A 24350-nucleotide genomic window follows, 5' to 3' on the forward strand; every position below is an offset into this window, starting at 1 on the left:
GATGTCGGGAGGGGAGAGGCTGACTATCCACGAAAGATTACTACTATCACATCAGTTCTAGATTATTAAATATGGTTTTCTGTGGGTGAGCAGATGGCGACTACTGGATGGCCTATGTTCTGTATCAGAAACTAGAGCTGATGTGGTCTGTCCAATGCAATTTTCTGAATCAGTATCCCAAGTAACCAAACTGAATTAAAAGTTGACCAAGAACCGATTCATAACTCTTTTGGGACTAATGTTGGAGAGTGGTCGCTGGTCAAAGTGGTCCCTGGTCATAAAAAGGTTGGGAACCACTGTTATAGATGAATCAGAAGTTCTTCATTTCAATAGAATTCTCTATTACCCAAAGTTTTGCATATCTGGGAATGTTTTCCTCATGGATACAGGGGATTGTACTATACACATCTCAGCAATGACTTGAACCCATATCTCTTAAATTCTAGTGTAAGATTCTAATGAAGCTGGTTCTTCGTGTTCATGTCAACTTGGATCCTGTTATTTCTTTTTATTTAAAATGTAGGCATTCCTCAGTTCCCCATAACACCCCCCCCCTCTTTTTTTTTTTTTTACAAAGTTAAACCCATTAATTTTGAAGTCTTGGCATGAAGACTCAATTCACTGTGGCTTTCATTCCAAATATAAATAGGAAGTGCAAAGAAAAGCAGATTGAGATTCCTTTTACAGTTAATTAAGCTTTTCTTTCAACAGCTGTGTATCAGTGCTAATTCTCTCCTTTTTGCACAGCCTCTTGTTCATTCCTAGCCAAACTAGCTCAGGGAGGGAAAGATAAAGATCTCGATAATCTCTCACTTGGGGGAAAAGGAAATCCAAATTCAGAATGTCTGCAGCTCTGTGAGGGCATCTGGCCACCTGATGAACATGGCTTGGACACTTTACTGAGTCATTCATCAAACATTCTTGGAAAGACTGTGATCAATTGTAATGATTGTTTATGGACACAGAGTCACTTCAAGGAGATTAACCCTCATTACTGGTTGGAAAGTGAATAAGCCTCTAAGATTCCCATCACATCAACAGATTGTCACTCATTTTGAATGTCTTCCTTCTCTGATGGGAATTAGATGATATTGGTTGGCAACATTTTGTTTGAAATCACAATCTTCTTTAAGCCTCCTCTAATAATTTGCTTGTTTATAATCCTCTTGCTTACTTATTGTATGTATGTTCTGATATGCAGCTTTCTTTCATTGCTCCACGTTTTCCTGAGACGTTATGGGAGGGGCTGCAGACCACATGATTTGCTCTGGGATGAGCACAGAGCACAGACTTCTTTAGTCTTTGAGACTGCTCAGATCGCAGAATGGCAAACGCTTGCTGTTTATTGTAAGAGATATGTTTTTGGGTTTTTTTGTGTGTGTCAGAAGCGACTTGAGAAACTGCAAGTTGCTTCTGGTGTGAGAGAATTGGCCATCTGCAAGGATGTTGCCCAGGGGATGTCCAGATGTTTTGATGTTTAAAATCCTTGTGGGAGGCTTCTCTCTGTAGATCTTAGAAAACTATTTCTTGATTTAAGGCATTGGCGTGCTGGCCGAATAGGGGATGGGCTGCAGATGTCGCTGCCTTGGTCCCTTCATTATTGGCTGCTATTTCCTGGCAAATATCAGATGGTGCAATACTGGCTAAATAGTATAATTTCTCCAGTGGCGTGGGGCATAGACATCCTGTGATAATTCAGCATGTCTCATTAAAAGCAACATCCATGGTTTTAACGTGGTGAGATGTGTTCCACACAGGGCATGCATATTCAGTAGCAGAGTAGCAAAGCACAAGGGTAGATATTTTCACTGTGTCTGGTTGTGATAGTAGTAGTAATAGAAATAAAGGTATTCTTGGATGGGTATGTATATGGAGCTGAAATATCTTGGAAGGCCTGCAGCAGCTATGTTGAAAGCGATGGTCTGCAGCTACGATCAGGCCCACTCAGCTTGGCGAATGTTATGGGATTGTGGAGGTTGTACTCCAAACTTTCTGGAGGACCACATGCTTCCAATCCTGTATTTTGAGGAGTTGTAGACAGAATTTCCATAGGTTTGCAGCATCAAATGGAACAATTCTTTTTAAACTTTTGAAAAGTGTATAAGAGCTCCACCTAGTGGCAACTACCATAAAAGCGTTTTTCATATGTTCTGTTGCAGGGTCCCCAAACTTCTTCAGCAGTTCTGGGTCCCTCTGACTGTTGGGGGTATGGGGCAGACTATAGGTTTGAAAAACATGAATTCCTATGCACACTGCACATATCTTATTTGTAATGCAAAACAATGTATGAAAAAACAATGAAACATTTAAAATGAAGAACGGTTTTAACCAACATAAACTTGACAGCATTTCAATGGGAAATGTGGGCCTACTTTGGCTGATGAGATAGTCAAGTTAATTAGAATTGTTGTTGTTGTGTGCCTACAAGTCATTTCAGACTTGGGCAACCCTAAGTCTAAAGTTCAGGCTGAGGCCGGGTAAATGACCTTGGAGGGGCTGCATCTGGCCTGTGGACCTTAGTTTGAGGGCTCCTGCTCTATTGAGTTGCACTGTCCTGCCATTACTGTACACACATATGGTTCCTTTAAAATTGCACAGATTTTCTTCTCCTCTCTTCTTTGAATTCACTACCTCTCTCCCATATTCAAATCTTATGGCAGAACTGATGCTCAAAACGTATTAGAAACATCTATTTTCTTGACATAAACTTTTTATTTCAATTAGACCTATACTTAATATTCATAGGAGTCCTCGGTGGTGCAGCAGGTTAAAATGCTGAGCTGCTGAACTTGCTGACCCAAAGGTCAGAGGTTCAAATTCGGGGAGCGGGGTGAACTCCCGCTGTTAGCCCCAGGTTCTGCCAATCTAACAGTTCTAAAACATGCTAATGTGAGTAGCTCAATAGACACTGCTTTAGTGGGAAGGTAATGGCACTCCATGCAGTCATGCTAGCCACATAACTTTGGAGGTGTCTACGGACAACATCATCTCTTCGGCTTAGAAATGAAGATGAGCACCACCCCCTAGAGTCGGACACAACTAGACTTAATGTCAAGGGAAACCTTTACCTTTACTTTTACTTTATCATTCTTTGTTTGTTTTTTAAAAAAATCCTTCTCTTACAAAGATATGACATAATAGTTTCAACCCAGAACTTTATTCAGGAACAGCTTCATGAATGATCTCTATTTCATTTATTTTCCCCTTTTGTGCAGTTCTTCTTCCAGAATGTCAATGTACACAATGGAGCTGATTAACTAGCAAATATTTGGAATGTCCTTATCAAAAGCTACCCTCTCCATAAGATTTTATTTTAAGTAGAAGTTCCTAATATGCAGACAGTATATAGGACAATAGCAAGTTTATGAAGTAGTTATGACCTTAAGAAGGAATAGACGAGAAAAGATATGGGGAAAGTGCGAGCTGCTCACTACCATGTTGGTGAGCCACTGAATCTATTCGAGGTTCCAGTCTGACTTTTAAAGGAGCTGTTCAAGGTGCTGAAGATATTTAAGTAATAACATTCAACACTGTAAGTAGCTTTTTTTATAGTTCAGGCTAAGACCTGAAGCAAACTTTCTTCCTCTTGACATGGAAGCCACCAAAAATGGGGAAAAGAAAGATCTGTAATCCTATACCAATAATATATTTTGGCTGATCAACAATTTCTATGCTGTTTGTTCACTAGGAAAACAGGATGAAGAAAAAAAACACCCCTTTATACTGAACTAGAGAACCTATGACCTTCCAAATTTAATTTCAGGGTTTTACAGACCTGACCAGACTTAATAATGGTGAGGAATGATTGGAACAGTAATTCATCAACATTATGTCAGCCACAAAGGTTGTTCTCTAACTCGGTAATAAACTGATCTTGGAGATCTCTAAACTACTTTTTGTTGTGGTGGTGTATCTTGAAATCATTTCTGACTGAGGGTAACCCTAAAGTGAGTAGAGACATCACACTGGCAATGAAGGTCCATAATAGTTAAAGCAATGGTATTCCCCTTAGTAACCTATGGATCTGAGAGCTGGACCATAAGAAAGGCTGAGCGAAGGAAGATAGATGCTTTTGAACTGTGGTGTTGGAGGAAAATTCTGAGAGTGCCTTTGACCACAAGAAGATCAAACCTGTTCATACTTCAGGAAATAATGTCCAACTGCTCACTGGAGGGAAGGGTATTAGAGGAAGATGAAGTACCTTGGCCACATCATGAGAAGATAGGGAAGCTTAGAGAAGACAATGATGGAAGGAAAAAGGATGAGGGGCTGACCAAGGGCAAGATGGATGGATGTTATCCTTGAAGTGACTGGCTTAACCACAAATGAACTCGGGGTGGCGACTGCTGACAGAGAGATCTTGCGTGGGCTGGTCCAGAAGGTCACAAAGAGTCAGAAGCGACTGAATGAATAAAAAATAAAAACAAACTATTACAAGGTGGTCTTGGCAAGATCTTTTCAAAGGAAGTTTGTGTTTCCATCTTCAGATGTTGAGAGAGTGTGACTCACCCAGGGAAGTTCTTGTTTTTTGGTTTTAATGTTGACAACAAATACTTCTGTTTTTCGCCACTTAAGCTGCAGTATAGAAGTGAAATTGGCCCAGGGAACACAGCTATTCAGTTAAGCCTTTTCTTGATATTTGGAATTTACAGTAATTTGCCATAATGTCTTATTTGAATGATGCACTGACTAAATAGAGATATCTTTCATGGTGTTTGTGTCGGTGCAAAAGGTGAAAAGCTGTAATGTACCAAAATAGTCATAGAATATAATATAATATAATATAATATATATATATATATATATTCTTTTTAATTTGAGAAGCCAAATGGAAGAATGTAAAATCTCTTGCCAGAGGCACAGAATATTCAGATTTGTTCATGCCAGGAGTGGCTTGAGAAACCACAAGTCGCTTCTTGTGTGAAAAAATTGGCCATCTGCAAGGATGTTGCTTAGGGGACTCCCGGATGTTTACCATTCTGTGGGAGGCTTCTTTCATGTCCCTGCATATGAAGCAGAAGCTGACAGACGGGAGCTCATCCTGCTCCTCGGATTCAAACTGCTGACCTTTTGGTCAGCAGTCCTGCTGCTACTGAACAGCCAATGGAAGGAGGAAATGTTCCTTGTTACTGTTATATACCATCCAGTCAATTTCAGCTTATGGTCAACTGATGAAGGTGAGACCTACAAGACAACTGTCACCCACTGCCCTGTCTACATCTTTCAAACTTAGGGCTATGGTTTCCTTAATTGAATCAAGTCAACTTTACTGACGTCTTCCACTTTATTGAGCAGTATTGACTTTTCCAATGGCTCACATAATCTCATGATATGTACAAGGGGTGGATGAAAACTCTTACCTAAAAATCAATATCCCAAGAAGCAGTTGTCTGTTTTATTGCTGTCTTTGGAACGGTAGGAATAAAACTCACAGAGAAACTTTTGAGGTTATAGGGCTCTAGGGAACTCATTCTGAAGTCTTATTATTGCTGTGACTTCCTACATTGGCAGTAGTTGCCCTGAGAAATTCATTCTTCATACATTGAGGAAAGATAGGACTTTAGTCTACATGGGTCCCAAGTTCATTAAGGAAAAACATATAGAGACATTCCCTGTGAATAATGTGTGAAGTCATAAAATTGTGCAGGTTCTGGACTATTTTGTCAATTCTTTAGATGCAATGAAATACTTTCTGTGGTAGGGCAGTAACCTAGAGACCATAATTGTAAGAGTTCGAAATGACCTTGTAACAGTTTGAAATGAAATGACTTTACAGCCATACTTCCATCCTATGGAATCCTGTGATTTGTAGTTTGTGGTGGCGCCAGAGCTCTCTGACTGAGAAAGGGGAATAGCTCCCAAAACTATAAATCCCAGAATCCCACGGCATTGAGCAATGCCTGTTCATGTGGTTTCAAACAGTTTGGATATAGCCCTAAGTGGCTGAGGGGGAAAAGGAAAGGGCCTGAGGCCAGGAATTGTGGGAGTTGAAGTCCAAAACACCTGGAGGGCTGAAGTTTGCCCATGCCTGCTTTAAACCGACCTATTGCTGATTCAGTGCTATAGTTTTCTTCAAAGTGTTCCTGGTCTTATGGCTGCCACTGGACCTTTAGGCTGATGCATTGGTAGATGTATTTCATTTTAGATATGAATTCTTCTCTGCTTCAGGTCATATAGTTGTCCTTTATGTCTTAGACACAGAGAATATGACAATGGAATAGCTTGTAGATATAGCAGAAATTAATATTCTGACAAATCTTTCCCTAGAAAGCCAATGTAGAGCCATTTTGACTATCTTCTCAATATGAATTAATGGCAAGTAAAGTTGCTGCTGGCCTGGCCTCTCTTCTAAGAAAAACATCCATCAACACTGAAAGTTTGAGAGTTTTATTCATTGTTTCACCAACTGTGTGGCTGATTCTGCTAAAACAAAACTCTGTGATAGGGTCACCATAGGTTGGAGCTGACTTCAAGGCACATAACAACAAAGAAAGGATCTTAGCAGTTTCCTCTGATAATAGAAACAATTGCTCTTATTTCACAAGTTGGCTGGGAAGTGAGATTTCCACCCTTTCTGAAAGATAGATAGTGAATATCAAAGCTGACCCAAAGCAAAGGACATGATGGCACTCCTCCCTTTTGCCTGTGCAGATGCCAACTGGATTGGAAGCTAAAACTTCTTTTAAGATTTCAGATAGGATAGTTAAGTGATGGACATTTTGTGGCCCATGAGTCACATGTACCCTCACAGGTTCATCTATATCAGTGGTCCCCAACCTATTTTTTTGACCAGGGACCACTTTGACTAGGGACCACTCTCCAACATTAGTACCAAAAGGGTTACGACTCAGTTTTTGGTCAATTTTAGATCTGGTTTGTTTAAATGTATTGTCTAAGGCTTTCATGGCTGGAATCACTGGATTGTTGTAGGTATTTTGGGCTATATGGCCATGTTCTAGAAGTATTCTCTCCTGACATTTCACCTGCAACTATGGCAAGCATCCTCAGTGGTTGTGACCTCACAGGCAATAAGAATCCAGACCTTGAAACTGCTAGGCCATTAAATGCTAATCAAGGTGGCCAAATGAAACATTCATGCCTACCTCCAACAGACAAGAATTCTTTCTCCCACTCTGGACACTCCACAGATATATACATCACATTTTTCTAGACCTCACAACCTCTGAGGATGCTTGCCATAGATGCAGGTGAAATGTCAGGAGTGGATGCTTCTAGAACATGGCCATATAGCCCGAAAAACCTACAACAATCCAGTGATTCCAGCCATGAAAGCCTTCGACAATACATTTAAACAAACCAGATCTAAAATTGACCAAAAACTGATTCATAACCCTTTTGGTACTCATGTTGGAGAGTGGTCCCTAGTCAAAGTGGTCCCTGGTCAAAAAAAACCACTGATATAGATGAACTTGTGAAAGTACATGTGACTCATGGGCCACAAAATGTCTGTTGTAATTTTAGAGTTTTTTAATACTGGTAGCCAGATTTTGTTATTTTTCATTCCACAGATATATAAACCCATTTTCCTAGTTCCAATAGACCTCACTACCTCTGAGGATGCTTGCCATAGATGCAGGTGAAACATCAGGAGAAAATGCCTCTAGAACATGGCCATATAGGCCGAAAAAGCCTACAACAACCCTCCTCAAACTGTTTGATGTGAGCAGCCTCTCCTCTCACTCATTCCAGGGACCTGTATCACATGCATTCCCATTGACTCTATGGCTGATGGTTTTGTGGACACAGTCCATGAAGCATCACATTGACTAATACTGCTCTACCACACCTGAGGTGAAGATAGCAGGTTAAGCTTGGGAAGGAGCACGATGTTTTGCAATATACACAGCTCAGTGTATGTCACACAACAGGTAACAGCCAGAAGGTGGCTTCTCCTTTACATCTACTACTACTAGAGGGACACAGAAGAGCCTGATCTACTAAGTATCACATTCTAGTGCTGCCCTGGCTTGTAGTTCATTGCCGTGGCCCAGTTTAATGTGCGATAAGCACAACACAATTTTGTTCTCAACCATACATCAGTCATTATACTTCATTTAATAGTTTGATGATTTGTTGCCGAAGGCTTTCATAGACCAAATCACTGGGTTGCTTTAAGTTTTTTGGGCCAGAAGCATTCTCTCCTGATGTTTTGCCTGCATCTATGGCAGGCATCTTCAGAGGTTGAGGGGGTCTGTTGGAAACTAGGCAAGTGAGGTTTATAAAATCAGAGTGGAATGTCCTGATTTTAGAGTTTGGACCACTCTAAGAACTGCCATATCAGACAACACAAAGAAGCCATTGAAATCCACAAGCACGTGGATAATTTCAACAGAAAGGAGGTAACTGTGAAAATGAAAAAAAATCTGACTACCAGTCAGCAACCTAAATCAGCATAGTAAATAAAGAGCAACACTAAAAAAGCAGGGGAATTCCAGACAAGAATCAATCAGGGCCAGCTAACACCTCCCAACAAAGGATTCCCCCAGGCAGCAACCAGTTAAGCTTTGAAGCTGCAAGGACATTAAATGCTAGTCAACGTAGCCAATTGCAACATTCACACTTGTCTCAAGCAGGCAAGAGTTCTTTCTCCCACCCTGAACATTCCACAGATCTATAGACCTCATTTGCCCAGTTTCCAACAGATCCCTCAACCTCTGAGGATGCTTGCCATATATGTGGGTGAAATGTCAGGAGAGAATGCTTCTGGAACATGGCCAGACAACCCGGAAAACTCACAGCAACCCAGTTTGATGGTTGTTTAATAGTTTAATAACAAGAAGTAGCATGTAATAGAGACAAACTAGTTGTTAAGGGGAATGCATATTCCTTACAATCAAGTCTGTTTCCTTATCATCTGCCTTTTTTCCTTCCTACACTGGATTTTCCTCAGACATCAACAATCAGAATTGTAAATCACACCTGTTTTTAAACATAGTACCACAAAACATAGTACAAAATATATGAATAAAGATGATAATGTGCCATGAAAAACATTATTCATCCATCTTTTGAAAGAGGATGTCTTCTGAAACTGGGCCAAAGGTTTACTCTTAGAGTTTAGAATACTGGGCTAGGAGTGAGGAAGTTCCCACATTGGTGGGCTTGAGGTAAGTTGCTACCTCACATCCTAATTTATCTCACACAGTTGTTCTGAGGAGAGGAACAGAGATTAATAAACTGTTCAAGGTGGTTAGTGCTGCTGAAAGCCATAAAACGTACTCCAAACTTTCATAGAATTGGGCTATTGGTGTTCTGGAAAAAGAAAAAGGAAAAGGAATAAAACCTGTCCTTTCCACTAGAGGGCCCAGTAAATCCATGTATATCCAGATTCTCTCTTCCTACAGTACTTTGTTGTTGTGTGCCTTCAAGTCATTTCAGACTTACAGAGACCCAAAGGAAAACATATCAATGGGTTTTCCTGGCAAGATGTGTTCCTAGACTACTTTCTATCTGTGTGTGCTTTCAAATCTCATGTCGACCAATGGAGACCTCATGAACTGGTATTCATTGCAGGTTTCTCAGTACTAACCATGAAATTAGCCATGATAAAATTATATTTTTTATGAGAAAATAGATGATTCTGGGGTGGGGTGACCTTTAGCAGTATCTTCTAATGGATGTGGAGTTTGAGCATTTTTGATAATTTTGAGTTAATGAAATAGAGAGGAAAGTAATAGAAATTTCTTCTGAAATGAAAGTGAAAATGCACTAAGTAGTAAGTAAATAATAAAAATTGAATTTCCAGAGTGATATATTGTCACCCTGTCACATCTACTTAGTGTGCATGAAAATTCTGTTTAGGGTGAATGAAAAGTCCTCCATAATAGGTGGGTTGACTATTGCAACCCTAAATGGTTGTTACTGGTCATAATGTGTCACTGAAACCAGGTGACTGCTTACAATTTGTGCATCCTACTCTTCTCTGATTCCTACCCAGAAAATTCCTACAAAAGAATTTTCCTTTGCAAGTTCTTTTGTAGGAATTTAAATGTGGATCCCTTGCTTTTTCTTTTTAAATAGGTATAGCTGTGTTGTATGATGCATTGTGTACGCACCTCTCTGTATCTCAACTGATTCTATTCAGAAATTAAAATACTTGCTTTCTAGTTTTCCTTTGCACCATGATGTTTAAAAAGGCATTCATGTGCTGGAGAAAGGGTGTAGGCAGAAATACGTGTGCTAAATCCTCCCCCTGCTAAACACTTTCCCTCTGTGTCCTGGTTATTTTATAGCTCAGGGGAAAGAGCCTATTGAACAAGTACCCATGAATGATTCTGTGCCAGATAGACAGGAGCCATGTCCAGTAAATCTGGATCCCATCTGGATAAACAGGGTTCGCTCTGGCAAAGTAGGGTCAATTCTGTTGATGGTCACAGCCAAGTAAGGAAGTGTCAGACCCTGGATAATACACAGCAAGTTTTCCCTTGTAGGAACAGCTTCTATCTCAATCAGTACTGCACACAACCAGGGCAGGTCCAGAATAATCTGACACATCATTCCTGCTTGATATAGCAGCATCCTTTAAAAGGCCCATGGTTATTTCTATGGTTTCATAATGCTTCTATGTAGTTGAAGGACAGGAAAAGATGGAGCCAGCAACACTGCCAATTCTAAAAATTGTATCTCAAAAAGTAACTTTCCCAAGATGCAGACCTCAGATTTGTGGGTGATATGATTAAGAGAGAGAGAGTCCTGCCAGCAGCCCAATGGGCTCTTCAGTTTTTCTTGGGGTACCCCTAATCCCATGGATTTGGCACTGCAGTCCTTTCTCTTAATTCGCCAGTTCCCCACTTTTATAATTCATTTGTTGCAGGAAAGTAGATGGGAGGAAAAGGAAAAGTGTTAGATAAGAAGGAGGAATATATATGATACACCATCTTTTAAGTGATTTGCTTAGCATTCACTGTATTAAAGTCATTACACTAGGTAAGGTCGGCGGTGTATTAAAACACAATTCACCTTTTAAATAGGTGGTAGGGACCCTTTAGACCAGTGGTTCTTAACTTGTGGGCTGTGGACTACCAGTGGGCTGCGAGGACAAAAATCTGGCCCATGAGCTTCCGTCTTCTTCATTTTATTTTATTTTATTTTATTTTATTTTATTTTATTTTATTTTATTTTATTTTATTTATTTTATTTTATTTTATTTTATTTTATTTTATTTTATTTTATTTTATTTTATTTTATTTTATTTTATTTTATTTTATTTTATTTTATTTTATTTTATTTTATTTCTGTTCCCTTTGCGTTGGCTGCCACTCCTTCCCTGTCATTGACCATGGCATATTTCTGTATCAGAAACTAGAACTGCTATGGTCTATCCAATGCAATTTTCTGAAACAGCGCCCCAAACCGAATCTAAAGTTGACCAAAAACTGATTCGTAACTTTTTTGGTACTAATGTTGGAGAGTGGTTCCTGGTCAAAGTGGTCCCTGGTCAAAAATTAAAAAAAGGTTGGAAACCACTGCTCTAGACTGTTTTAAAAATCTGTTTGCAAAAATAGGAATTTAACATCTGGACTTCCTTTGGCTTTGAGTTTTTATTGCTCTTTTTTTTTTTGCATTTGAGGTGCTCCTAAGCCCATGGACTTGACCAAAAATTGGCCTCTAGGCTCACTGCAGTTGCCACTACAGTCCATTATAAATAGTGCTCAAGACAGCTAATAACAATGAAGCAAAAGGCACACAGAAAATTATTTCTCAAGCATAAAAGCAATTTGGTGAAACACCTATAAGAATAGCATCCACTAGTTGAAATTAGTTAAAAGCTATTTTAAGTAAAAATATCAGCTTAGAAGCCAAAAACCTGACTAAAAAAATGGCTTTTCTGAATTATCTTGGTCTCTCTTCACAAGTTTTAGAAAGTTCAAGCTGCCACCAGAGGTTTGTCTCTCACATTCCTGATAAATGTAGGGTAGTGGGACAGAGAAAAGAGCAATTCATGAGAATCTTAAAAACCTGAATGAATATGGAAGATATGGGTGAATGTCTGATTTCACTTCATGGAGGTGTGGTCTATAATCAACACTGGTCCACAAAAGACACTATAAGCCAGTGATGATGGAGCCAAATGCTCCTTATAACTAGACATCAGTCAACACCTGCAGCACACTAAAGTTTAGAATCATTGGCCTGGATCCTGTTCAGAGCTACCACAGATCCAGCTAGACTAGGCTTATTGAATCAATTGTTTAATTGTTAGTCAACATGCTGACAAACTCATTTATTCAATGGGTCCACTTTAGTTGGGCCTCACCTGGGCCTTTTTTCAAAGGCAGCCCCACAAAAAGTAAATTGTGGTTATCTAAATAAGATGTAAGTAAGGTGCCACCATGTATAAATGACTTTAAGTCACCCCAATAATTTTATATGGTTTCCTTAGGCAAGGGATATTCAAATTTTATTTTGCAGTTCCTTTCTCTCAAATATAGATGACAGCACCTGGCATCCATTGGCAGCTTTCCATCCAAGTACTAACCATGCCTGGCCCCTCTTAGTTTCGAAGATTAAACAGGATTTGGTGCCTTTGGGATATTTAGGCCAGGAATTAGAAAAATCGACACACTTGCCTGAGCTGCCAATACACTGCTGAAACCTGGGCACCTAGGTTTGGTGCTAAAACCAAAAGAACCTTCAAATTGCAAACCATCTTGCCAGTGTAAATTGACTGTAAATTCAATTTTGATTTCAACAATTCCTTTGTCTTGTGTGGATTAACTTTGCAAGTTTTTTTTTCAGCCAGCCATTACTGATGTAAAGCTGACTTCTAGTTTGTACAACCTCCTTGGATTGGATTTGATTGATTGATTGATTGATTTACAGCTTTTATATTCCATTCTTCTCACCCTGAAGGGGACTCAGGGTAGATCGCAGAACATATACATGGCAAAGATTAAATGCTGTTAAATAGACAGGACAGACAAAAGATAGAGGTATATGTTGGCATTTTTCCCAACTCTGGCATCCTGGAGGTTGTGCTTGATTCCACCCACAGCAGGGTGCTGTCGCTCCATCCTCTATGATGAAGAGCCCTTGATCACAGACTTTACTCCTTTCTTTGATCACAGGCATTTTCTGGTACTTCCTTTTTTATGATGTCATAAAATACTATCCTGCTTAAGCGGTGCCTAATTTCTCTACTCACAGCACAGTTGTTTTCAAACTGCTTAGGTGTACAGTGAGCCGAGCTGAAGGTTGGGTGCTCACCCTGACCCAGGCTTCGAACTGCCAATTTTTTGATTGGTGTGATCTATTGGTGCTGGTGATGGAAAAGTAATGTAAAGTTTCATGTCATCAACATACTGATGGCATCAAATCCCAAAATCTCAGATGACTTTAATCATGTAAGGTAGGGTTGTTTCCTGTCTTAACTGGAGAGTTAATGCAAAATCATATATGGAGTGCTGAGATTTTTTGGTTTCCTTCTGGCAGGGAATGACTAGATTATCTGCATTGGCTTGCATACTAATTCTCAATAATTCCCATTCCTTGATAAAATAAGAGGATAATAATAACCCACCTTTTAGGACTTTGTGAAAACTTTTGAGATAATGTATGTGAAGAGATGCCTGCCTTCAGTATAAATGCTTTTGCAAGGTAGTTCTCAGAAATAAATGCCATTATATTCCAAAGGACTTACTCCAAGATTAGAGAGCACGGAATTGTAGCCTGGGGAAAAATCATTCTAGATGGACCATTTAGAGCACATAAAATACATTATATGAGCATGGGACATTTATCATCAACTCAGTCATTCGTCTTCAGAGATATTACCTCTTTCCACAATCCAAATTGCATTTAATTCTTTGTCAACTGGAGAATGCGGCAAGTGCTGTGTAAAATATGGCTGTGTGAGTGTTGCTGGCATGTAATGGGCACTGCCTGGATTATGGCTTGCGATGAGTGACACAGCCCCTCTGTGCCCACGACATTTTGTGAACTTTTCAAAAATGTTTTTCTTTTAAAGTGCGCATAGGACCCCTGCTGTGCTACCACAGCACTTTGGCAGCTCCTTAAGAAAACCCACAAAATCACAACAGCTTTCAGCTGAGAAGAATATGTATGATTGCTTGCATAGTACTTCACCGTTTTAAGAAACTTTACTTGAAATTATGTTTACACCTTTCCCCCTAACTGTGTGCCATTGCCTTGGACAACATCACAATGAAAATTATTTTCTAGACCTATCTACAAAGGAGGAGGAGATGATGATGATGATGATGATGATGATGATGAAGAAGAAAAAGAAGAAGAAAAAGAAGAAGAAGACCGTATCATGGAATTTGCTTGGCAAGATTTGTTCAGAGGAGGTTTGCCTTTACTTTGTGGCTGAAAGAGTATCACTTGCCCAACGTAACTTAGTGGGTTTCCTTGGAAGAAGGGGGATTTGGACCCTGTTTTCTGGAATTTGCAGGTATCTGTTTCTACTTCTAAGAATTGTATATTGCTCTAGTGATGACAAACTGTGGTGTACCTACCAATTGGTATGCGCAAAAAAGTGATTTAAAATGTAAGAAACAGTTAGACATCTGAATCCACAGATTCTGCATCTACGATTTCAACCATCAACAGCTTAAAATATTCAAAGCCAACAAATTCCAAAACAACAACAAGAAAAAAAAACAAACCACAGTTTTGCCATTTTATATATGTGACACCATTTTACTTTGCCATTATGTATAATGGGACTTCAGTATCCATGGATTTTGGTATCCATGAGGGGTCCTGGAAACAAAGGTCAGCAGATACCACTGCACTATTTCTTCACAGCATGTCATTCTTCCTACTTAATATATAACCTTATATTCTGGGAGCATTTGAATGTACTGTGCTTGCAAGCCTAACCCAAGTGTGCTGATGGAGTGGCTGGATGTAGTCCCAAACTCCCTCAGAGGACACTCCTAAAAGTGGCAAGGACCCAGGTTCGGACAATACCTTTGGATGCACGGACCATCCAGTCCAACCCCCTGCCAAGAAGCAGGAAAATCACATTCAAAGCACCCCTGTTTAAATGCCTCCAAAGAAGGAGCCTCTACCACACTCCTGGGCAGAGAGTTACACTGCTGAACAGCTCTCACAGTTAGGAAGTTCTTCCTAATGTTCAGGTGGAATCTCCTTTCCTGTAGTTTGGAGCCATTATTCCGTGTCCTAGACTCCAGGGCAGCAGAAAAGCATACTCCCTCCTCCCTATGACTTCCCCTCACATGTTTATACATGGACATCATGTCTCCTCTCAACCTTCTCTTCTGTAAGCTAAACATGCTCAGCTCTTTAAGTCACTCCTTATAGGGCTTGTTCTCCAGATCCTTGATCATTTCAGTTGCCCTTCTCTGGGCACAGTATAGCATGTCAATATTTCTTTTGGACTGTTGTGCCCAGAATTGGGCCATCCAGTCCAACCCCCTGCCAAGAAGCAGGAAAATTGCATTCTAAGCACCTCTGACAGATGGCCATCCAGCCTCTGTTTAAAAGCTTCCAAAGAAGGAGCCTCCACCACACTCCGGGGCAGAGAGTTCCACTGCTGAATGGCTCTCACAGTCAGGAAGTTCTTCCTCATGTTCAGATGGAATCTCCTCTCTTGTAGTTTGAAGTCATTGTTCGGCATCCTAGTCTCCAGGGCAGCAGAAAACAAGCTTGCTTCCTTCTCTGTATGACTTCCTTTCATGTATTTATACATGGCTATCATGCCTCCTCTCAGCCTACTCTTCTTCAGGCTGAACATGCCCAGCTCTTTAAACCACTCCTCATAGGGCTTGTTCTCCAGACCCTTGATCTTTTTAGTCGCCCTCCTCTGGGCACATTCCAGCTTGTCAATATCTCTCTTCAATTGTGGTGCCCAGAACTGGACACAATATTCCAGTTGTGATCTAACCAAGGCAGAATAGAGGGGTAGCATGACTTCCCTGGATCTAGACACTGGACTCCTATTGATGCAGGCCAAAATCCCATTGTTTGCTTATGTTTGCTCACTTACATTTGGGTCTACATTGCCATGTAATACAGCTTGGAACTGTATTGGTCAGTTATGGTCAGTGTAGACCAGGTGTAAGTGGCTGAGGGGGGAAAAGGAAAGGGCCCGAGGCTGTTAGGAATGATGGGAGTTGAAGTCCAAAACACCCTAGAGGGCCCAAGTTTGCCCATGCCTTGTGCAGACCCATATAATGTGATTCAATGCACTTAAACAGCATGACATGCATCTACGCTGACCATATAATGCAGTTCCAAACTGCATCATAAGCCAGTGCAGATCCAGCCAAACTCCGCATAATTTGACTGCAGTGTGACACACACACAGGACACAGCTCCAGATATCGGTGATCGAGAAGATCTGCATCGTTTTAAATGGGGAAAGGTTGCAATGTCGTGGTAGATGAGCCTGTTGTGGGATGAATAATTGATACCCTTGCACACCCGAAGTGCCTTTGCCTCTGCGATATTGTTTTCCTTGGGAGTGCCTACATCAGCAAGGCATCGCAATAGGCAAATGACTCATCAGAGAAGTGAGAAGGAGGTTGCTAGGCAACCCAGCCGCCCGGATGGGAGGCCTGCTCCTATGTCATGGAACTGACATGCTTGATGGGCCTCTGGAATTTGAAAATACAATAATTTTATGAGGCAGGGGAGGCTGGAAGGGCGAGCATTCGTCACCGAGAAGGAAAGCGTCTGGACAATAGGGCTGCTGTGAAGGAGAGCTGTAAGCTGATGAGAGTGCCAGATATCTGGGAAAGAAAGAAGATGGTCAGAAAAGGGCAAAGGAAGGAGAGGAACAAAAGGAAAGCGATGTGAAAATCACTGCATTAATTGTTGCAAAGTAGCAATCATTGCCTGGCTTCGTGCTCAGTGTTTACGAGATCGTAAAACAAAATTACAACCTTGTTCATTTTAGGATTCATATTTATGGTCGTCAATGACCAAACCTGAAGACAAAAATCCCAAACAAAGAGTTTCTAGGGCACTGCAAGTTGGGGTGCTGAGAAGTGATGGCTGCAGCACTCTCCCAGTCACAGGTTGCATTTTTTTTTCATGTCAGGAGCAACTTGAGAAACTGCAAGTCGCTTCTGGTGTGACAGAATTGTCTGTCTGCAAGGCCCAGGGGACACCCGGATGTTTTGAAGTTTTTACCATCCTTATGGGAGGCTTCTCTCATGTCCCCACATGGGAGCTGGAGCTGACAGAGGGAACTCATCCGTGCTCTCCCCGGATTTGAACCTGCGACCTGTCGGTCTTCAGGGTTTAACCCACTGTGCCACCGCGGGCTCCTCCACAGGTTGCATTGAGAAATGCAGTTGCAGCAGGGCTCTGGTTTTTTTTTTCTTCCAGTTGCCTGTCTCCATTGGCTCACAACTGGGAGAGCATGGCATTCCCGGCTCCAGGTCTACAACACCATAGAAACACTGGTGGAGGCACTGTCTGGCTTGAGAAGTAGATTTGGGGGTTGACATTGGACAGACAGAGCTAAAATGATGGCACTCCTGTTGGGAATCAGAGCTGTTAGGCTCAAAAATAACCCTCACTTGGAGTGATTCTACCAAAAATATAGCAGAGTGCTAGAAGCACACTTCATAACCAGTAGAAACGTACTTGTGGTGAGTCTGGAATTATAAGTTTAGGTTCAAAATATTTACTGGAGAAAAAAGAAATCAATTCTAGGTAGAAAAGGGTCTTGGAGCAAACTAGCTTACTAAGCTTGTCTTCTAAGGAAGGTCAAAGGATAAAATATCAAAAGTATCCATGCATCTACATTTTGTCTGGAGAATGGCAAAATGTGTCCTCACTGGAAGGAAGACAAAGGCAGAGAAAAAGGGATAAAATATCAAAAGTATCCATCCATCTACATTTTGTCTGAAGAATGGCAAAATGCATCCTCACTGGAAGGAAGACAAAGGCAGAGGAAAAGGCCAATGAAGAAAGATCACATGGCCAAAAGCCAGGGCAAAAAAATACCTTTAAAGAGGAAGTTACCTCATCCCTCACCGCGATTCCATCGCTACATCTTCAAAGGGGGAGGAGATAGTGGCAAGCAAGAAGAGTAAAGACAAAGCCCTTTCTGGGAAAAGCATGCAGAGGAATGTAGGGAAAAGAATCCCTCACTCTAATCCTGTATCTAAGTCTAACTACTCATTGGGGACTGGAGACTTGTGCAGTCCAGGGATGAAACCCAACAGCTCCATCCTCATAGCTGTGTCTGATAATGCAGGATCTCAGCCATAGAGTTCGCCTTTTGGTTAGGAAAAGATCGGCTTTGAGTAACTCAGGGGAAAAAAAGGAAGAGAAGGCGACATTGACAAATATCATTGAAACTATAAGGTATTGTACACTGGTTAATTTGTTACTACCCTCTGGCTTGATTTTCTGTGAGAGTCAGTATAACAGACATGGGCAAACCAGCCCTCCAGATGTTTTGGATTTTAAGTCCCACAACAGCCGGTAGGCTGTTAGGAATTGTGGGAGCTGAAGTCCAAAACATCTAGAGGGCTGAAGTTTGTCCCTACCTGCTCTTTTATATTATGTGTTGGCCACCAACCTGTTGCTATTTTACATATACAGAAGAGACTCACTTATCCAGCATAAATGGGCCGGCAGAATGTTGGATAAGCGAAAAATGCTGGATAGTAAGGAGAGATTAAGGAAAAGCCTATTAAATGTCAAATTACATTATGATTTTACAAATTAAGCACCGAAACATCATGTTTTACAACAAATCAACAGAAAAAGCAGTTCAATACACAGTAACGTTATGTAGTAATTACTGTATTTATGAATTTAGCACCAAAGAGGTAAGGGTTCTTTTTTTCTCCCACCTTGGACATTATTCCAGGAGGGAGGCAGACTGCATTAGATAAGCGAAGTTTGGATAAGCGAAACTCTTATGTATTTCCTTACAAATGCGGTTGCCAGTTGAAGAGTACCAAACAGTGTTACATATGTGATGACGGTGCATTGCACACTGTATTTTGCATATTCATATCAATTGCATAGTTGTACAAAGTGCATCAATGCACAATGTGTATTTGAGTGTACAGTGGCATAGTTCTGCTTTAAGGTGGCACAAGTGCAATCTATGTTGTAAATCCATGCACATAGTTATATTACATCTCTTTGATAGAAGGTCTTGGCTTTATCATCCTACTACTATGCCTCACAGAGCCACCAAAAACTATGGTGGTGCAATGGGTTAAACCACTGAGCTGCTGGACTTGCTGACCAGAAGGTTGGTGGTTCGAATCTGAGGGATGGGGTGAGCTCCTGCTGTTAGCCCCAGTTCCTGCCAACCTAGCAGTTCAAAAACATACAAATGTGAGTAGATCAATAGGTACCGCCTCGGTGGGAAGGTAAACAGCGCTCCATACAGTTATGTCATCCACATGACCAGCAGGTGTTTACAGGCTCTTTGGCTTAGAAATGGAAATGAGCACCACCCCCAGAGCCAGAGATGAAGGGAAGCCTTTACCTTTAACTGTGTGTCTGTGTTTCATTGTTTTGAGGCATTGAATGTTTGTCTTGTGCATCTGTATATGCTGAAATCCATCCTGAGTCCGCTCGGGGAGATAAGGCCGGACACAAATAAATGTTGTTGTTGTTGTTGTTGCTGTTGTTACCCACAAGTTCTGAGGAATCAAAGGGGAGGCTCTGTGACTACCAAGGAATCACATTTCATGGCCATTAATCTCCCTTGAAAGCAAAGTGTCCCTGGCTATGTAGAGAACCTGAATGAAGTTTATGCCTTTATAACAGACATACAAGATTCCGGGTTCCTTTTCTTAAAAACTGCCAATTCCCTATCTTGGCAGAGAAACAATTGAAGTTGAGAGTTGTCCTCAAAGCAGAGAGGAAAGAAGAACTCTAGCAGTCCTTTTAAATACTCTTAAAACATGTTACGGTGCAACCAGAACTATGAGCCATTTTTAAAACAAAGAGACTCAATTCTTCCTTTCCCATTAATGTATTAAATCTTTTTCATCCATTTCATCCGATTTGCCACAACAGACTAACAACAGATACATTCTCTGGGCACCATCCAATGTTTTTTTTTTACATTTTTTCAAAGTGAGGTTCTTATAGCAGAATACCGAAATTGCCTCATCCAAAGCTCTCCACTTTTATTCTGTTTTACAGAGGCAAACCCTTCCAGCTTTGTCAAAATAACACCCTGAAAAGCGATTACTTGATTCAACTGACTGTATACTTAAATCGCTTTTGGCTTCACTTGTCCAGCCATCTGTTCTCTTGTAGCAAGAGTTCAGCACCCTGCTGAGATTTGCTTCCTCGGTGGGGTCAGTAAAGAGTTACGGCTGTCGCTGTAGGAGCGGCTTGGGCAGTGCGGCAAGAAGGGCTGAGGACTGGAAGGCTATGAAAGCCCTGGCTTATTATATCCTTGGGAATGGTCAGATTATGTTTTGCACCAAAAATGTGAACCCAATAATACTCCATTATAAAATGGGTTTTTTTACAGCATCGTGATGTTTACCCAGGTGTTGTGGAACCTTCCACCCAGGTGTTGTGGAGCCTTCCGTGGAGGCAGCACTTCTGTTGTGCGGAAATTGCATGTACTCAGCAGTTACACTGCACTTTTTGTTAGTGGGGAAATCTAATAACATCTCCACTCTGTATGGCATTTCCTTCCATGAGCAATCTGTGAAATTCTGTGATGGGATATAGCTTTGTCTGGATGCCTTGCTTGAACCACTTTAACATACTTTTGAAAAAAGCATCTGAACAGTTTCATGTTGCCCCACCTAGGTATTTATTTAGTCATTTTAAACTATTTTAATTAATTTTCAATAATCTAGTTCTTCAAAAGTGGAAGGAGAAGAACACATATAAAGCACATCTTGTTCCACAAGTAAACCTCACTACATAATTCTCCTTAATTTCTCCAAAGGTAAACTTTGTGTTTCAGGGTTGCAGGGTATATATCTTCTAAATCATTTTAAACATTGTCAATTTCACCTTTTCCTCTGATGGAAAAAGTGTAGTAAATTATTGAGCAAAATATTATTATTAGTTACCCTGTATTTGGAAGAACTTGGCAGCTGTAGAAATTAGATAATGTTAGCATACCTCAGTTAACAAAGCCTCTGCAAAAAAGCTACTTTTTACAAAGTTTTCCAAATTTAGATTGTATATAGGTGCTTGCTTCGGCCTGTGCTTATCTCTCAACACTAGGCCTGAATTGATTTCATTTTCCTTTCAAAAGGTTTTTTTTAAAAAACAGACACTTTTTCTGATTCTTTTGGTCATCAAGGCACCCGAGTTTTGCAACTGCAAAATAATAATAATAAAAAAATAGAGGCTTCCAAGAAAAGTTGCTAGAGATCTCTTCGGCTTGCCTTGATCTTCTTTCCTTCTGTCTTTTGGCAGATGTATATATATAAGAGGGAGGCCTCTGAGTTAGCGGTCCATAGAACCAGAAGCAATCTCTGAATTATAATTGTTTCGAATCTAAACTTTCAGCTATTTTTGTTTGCTTGTTCTCAAATTCTAGCACGGTTTCCATTCTCATTATTCAAAATGGCATCTGAACTAAGAACAGTTTTCTTTTCAGTGCAGGACCTAATTAGTCTAGATGCAATGCTTGTGAACTGTTGCAATATCACTGGAAGCCTTAACAGAAGACAACGATGTGTTTGAATGAAAAATTGCATACATTGAGGTTTAATTTTTGAAAAGCTTTGAGGATATTTGAGCCAACTTTCTTTACAGATCTTCCACTATCCTACAAGTACATTGCAGTGTTCAGAATTGAAGGTTCGTGTGCAGATGTCGGATGTTTTCTACTGAGAGAGAGAGCGACCAAGAGAGAGAGAGAGAGAGAGAGAGAGAGAGAGAGAGAATTAACCGAAGAGCTATGTACTGGCAATATTTTAAAAAAGGATAACTTTCTAAGAGCCAGTCTGCTGTAGTGGTTTGAGAGTTGAACTCTAGAGACCAAGGTTATTCCTTCCTTGGCTGTGGAAACCCATTGATGGACCTTGGACAAGTCACTCTTCCAGTCTCAGAGGAAGGAAAAAAAAAACCTTCTCCGAACAAATTTTCCCAAGAAAATCCAGAGATTTTCGGCCATCCTCCCAGTAACCAAAGGTATTCCCTCTAGCCTGGCCCATTTGAATTTTTGCACATTTCCTTGGCTCTAGTTTGGAATCATTGCACTTACTTGAGCCCGGACTAGGCTCCGAATTTGTTTTCAGCTATGATACTGTTTTTATGTTGTTGTGATTGTGTTGTTTTTATTTGATTTATTTTAATATGGTTGTTTTTGGGCTTGTTTCCTTGTAAGCCGCCCCGAGTCCCCTTGGGGAGATGGTGGTGGGGTATAAACATAAAGTTGTTGTTGTTGTTATTGTTATTGCTTCTAAGATGCCACCGATTGTAAGACACACACTAATTTCAGTACCAACAGAAAAAAAGGTGTGTGTGTGTATACACACACACACAATTATAACTTAGATCCTGTTTTTAGAGGTGTTTATATGGGGGGAAAGTGCATCTTGGAAGCAAGGAAATACAATATTACTGTAACTTAATTGTAGATTCAGTTTGAATGGCTGCAAGCCCTTCTTTTCTAGATCATCTTAAGACCCTAGCTATATTGATCTAAATGACATGTCAGCATTTCTCTTCTTTCTTCTTGGCTGTTTCCAAGTTAGCTCCCTTCCATGGGAGCTTTGGCTGACTCTACTCTGACATCTTTCAACTGGCAAAAAATGTTTTGATTTTGCAGGCTTTGTTTTTTTTTCTTTTTGCATCAAAAGGTGCTTTTAATGATATGTGTTGTGTCTACGTTTTGTTATGTTTTCAATGAGGCAATACACTGAGATCATAAATATATCTCTTGGGTATGCATTTATACATACCCAATAAGATTCTAGCTGATGTTTTCCACTTCAGTTTAGCCTTTCGTTCTTTCTTTTTTAAGGAGGCAGTTAAAATTCTACCTGATGGAGAGATCTGGCCATCTCAGAACATTGTGCATTTATGTGACCTTAGAGTTGGCCTAATGAATTTTTACTCAGACAAGGATTTTGGATTTTTTCCTTATTACCAACTTTATTATCTCTTTAAGTAAGTTCAATTAAATAAATTTAACACAAAGATTTATCACTACATGAATTTGAATTAATCAGTAAGCTTTTTCTTTTCCTTTTTTTAAAAAAGGAAAGTTCAGTTAAAGAATTTCATTTTCAAACTCTCAGTGAACTATTGTGTTTGACAGAATATTGTTTTAAGTCTATAGTAATTAAACTGTATTTTATATTCCAGTGGTTCTGATGGGTTTCTCCTGGCATATCTACCTGGGTGATCAGAGGCCATGACTGTGTTAATAGAGGCTACCCATAATCCATTTGTGTCTTCTTGGCTCTTTCCACAAGATACATTGAGCATATGGACTGGAATGAACAGGTGGGCAATGTGACCTCTGGAAAACCCAGCAAAATGCACTACAGTAGTAAGGTGAATCAAGACAAGCTGCCGGCTTACCAGAACCATCTGTGAGCAAGCAACACACATGATAAGAACAGATCAGACCAAGCAGAAAATCCTGGAGGTGGAGGAAAAGGAACGAAAAGTCACAGCAGCAGGTGGATTTTCAGTCAGTGAGCTCAGTGAAAGAAATAGACTTTTTTTTCTTTCATTGTCAGGAGTGACTTGAAAAACTGCAAGTCATTTCTGGTGTGAGAGAATTGGCCGTCTACAAGGACATTGCCCAGGGGACGCCTGGATATTTTGATGTTTTTCCATCCTTGTGGGAGGCTTATCTCATGTCCCTGCATGGGGAGCTGGAGTTGACAGAAGGAGCTCATCCACACTCCCCCTGGATTCAAACCTCTACCTGTCGGTCTTCAGTTCTACCAGCACAAGGGTTTCACAAGGGTTGCACCACCAGGGGCTCCAATATATATTATGGAGAAAAGTCTCTGGGAAACTGGAAGAAAGCACCAGCGACTGGCATCCATCTTGTGAGCCCATTCACAAAATGGTTGTGCTGGCAATGGAAGCATGGCACCTGACTTCTGTTTTTAACTGGCTGTTTGCAGTGGCATGTAGAAATTGCCCTGTGTTTCAGTGATTGGCCAAGATCCAACACAGTTGATTTGCAAGGTAAAAGTTCCACATGTTCCACAACATGTCATTACTCCAAGAACTCCCTACTGTGTTGCAGTATTCCTTCCCCCTGACCATCCTGTGGTTGATGAGAGAAAAGGGGAATGAGGGACAGCAGGATTAGGTGCAGGCTATGTGTTGTCCTCTCCGACACACCAAAATATCAAAATAGAGTGGGACAAAACCAAGTGAGTTGTACAGTATGATGTTCTGACTAGCTTATGAAG

Source organism: Anolis sagrei, chromosome 5 (genome assembly GCF_037176765.1).
Source record: "Anolis sagrei isolate rAnoSag1 chromosome 5, rAnoSag1.mat, whole genome shotgun sequence".
Taxonomy (NCBI): Eukaryota; Metazoa; Chordata; class Lepidosauria; order Squamata; family Dactyloidae; genus Anolis; species Anolis sagrei.